The sequence below is a fragment of the Pteropus vampyrus genome, unplaced genomic scaffold, assembly GCF_000151845.1.
Source record: "Pteropus vampyrus isolate Shadow unplaced genomic scaffold, Pvam_2.0 Scaffold943, whole genome shotgun sequence".
In the NCBI taxonomy this organism is placed as follows: Eukaryota; Metazoa; Chordata; class Mammalia; order Chiroptera; family Pteropodidae; genus Pteropus; species Pteropus vampyrus.
The window spans coordinates 37,388-39,358 of NW_011889724.1; positions in this window are offsets into that span (position 1 = coordinate 37,388).

Genomic DNA, 1,971 nt, shown 5'->3' on the forward strand with positions numbered 1-1,971 from the left:
GCAGGTAGGACAGGTGTGGTTTTGTCCCCGTGGAACAGGTGGGGAAGCTGAAGCTCCAGAGGTGAGTGGCCTGTCCGGTGTCACAGATAACTCCAGAGTGGTGCCTGGCCACCAGATCAGGGCTTCCGGCTTCTAGTTCCACACTGTGTCCACCACTCTGGCCTGAGCCAGGGCCTGGCCGTTCTGAGCTGTGTGCCCACTATGATTCCTTATATCACGTGGTAAGACCAGTCCCAGCAACTCCTCCATATCTGCCTGAGAGTTGGCATGCTGGTTCCGGGCCAGCCCGGGAGCCTGGGCCTGTCCTAGCTGTTATGGTCTCATCATGTGACTTTGGGCAAGTCCCTTACCGTTTCTGGGCCTCTGTGTTCTCATCTGTGAAATGTGAATGGTGCGAAATAGGCTATGACTGACTATTCGGTGTCCCAGGTCTTTGAAGCAGGGCCCAGAGCTTCAAGGGGTGCCATGCAGTTGTCTCCGGGGCCTGTTTCCTGGGTTTCGGATTGACTGAACACCAGGCCTGGGGGAGGAAAATGGGTCTGCGTTTTGAAAAGGCCGTTAGGGCCCTTTTTTTCTAAGACAGTTTGCAATCAGATTTCTCAAAACAGGAACCAGACTAACCGTCTAGCTGGGGGCTGTCCAGGGAACAGTGACAGAACAAAACCGAGTTCAGAAATGACAAAGCCACGAGGGAGGAAACGGGGGAGTCAGCCTCCGGGGCTTGCAACGGCCCTCCTTGGTGGCCAAGACCTCGAGACCCTCCTGCAGGTTGGAGTTCTGCAAAGGTTGAGGCGGGGCCTTTTCTGGAACCCTCTGAGTTTTGGTAATCGCTCCCCAGAATGCATTGCTCCTGATGGGGCCCCGCCTTGGCCTGGCTCTGCAGGTGTCAACACCTCGAGAAACGAGATGTCCCTCTTTTCATGTCTCCTTTGCTATCTGTGGTGATGATGGTGGTGGTGATATAAGTAATGGTGGAACTTATAATTATTATTTATTTGGGCACCTGTCATCTCAGTTGATCCAAAAAGCAACCTGTGAAGTTGGCAAGGCCATGCCTTGCATGTAGTAGTTGCTCAAAAACTGTCAGGCTGTGCGATGTCTGAAACCAGGCAGGCGGTGAGATCAGGGGAAGAGCAGGAGACTGAGAGCCAGTCATGGGTTCTTGCGTAGGGCACCATTTGGGGGCACAACATTGGGCAGTTACCCGCATCTGTGAGATAGACTAGAGGCAGTGACCGTCAGTGAGCTGAGGCCAGAGCTGGGCCAGAGCTGCTCAGCGCGGCAGGCTCGGGCTGCTCCAAGGAGTCCGGGCCTCCTGTGTCTAAGGACACACCAGCCTTCACTCTGTGCTTCGCACACCCGGTGGTCAGATGCCTCCAGCCCTGGAAAGTCGTTATGACTGTATCTTACATTTATTTGCTCGGCACTTCCCAGTTTGCGATGTGCTTTTTACTCCACTTTATCCTTTACATAACTGTGGGGAAAGCAGGCACAGCAGGTGGTATTCTCCCATTTAATGGTTGAAGCAACCGAGGCTCGGAGAGGGGAGGAGACCTGGTTGCAGAGGGAAGCTGGAGTTGGAACTGAGGTCCCTGGATTCGCAGGTGCTTTGCTCTGCTGTGCTTCGTGTCCTCCGCACACCCCTCTACACCTTTGCTCTCGCCCCGTCCATGTTTTACGGAATGTGCCAGCTAGCACCCGTCCTCTGGGCAGCCGTCCTGGAGGTGGCCCAGGAGCAGCAGGGCAGCCCCCAGCACCGTCAGCTGTCCTGGTTTACAGGGCCCAGCCCCGTCCTCATCAGCTGGGACAGCCCTGGCAAGGTAGTGCTTAGAGGGGGCATCTCCACACCTGAGGTCACATCGTCCCCTCACCCGCAAGGTCAGGGTCAGGGAGAAAGGCTGCGGTTTGTCCATGATAAGGTGCCACTTGGAGTTGCTCCCACCTTGGGGTGGTCCATCTTGGCAGCCCCCC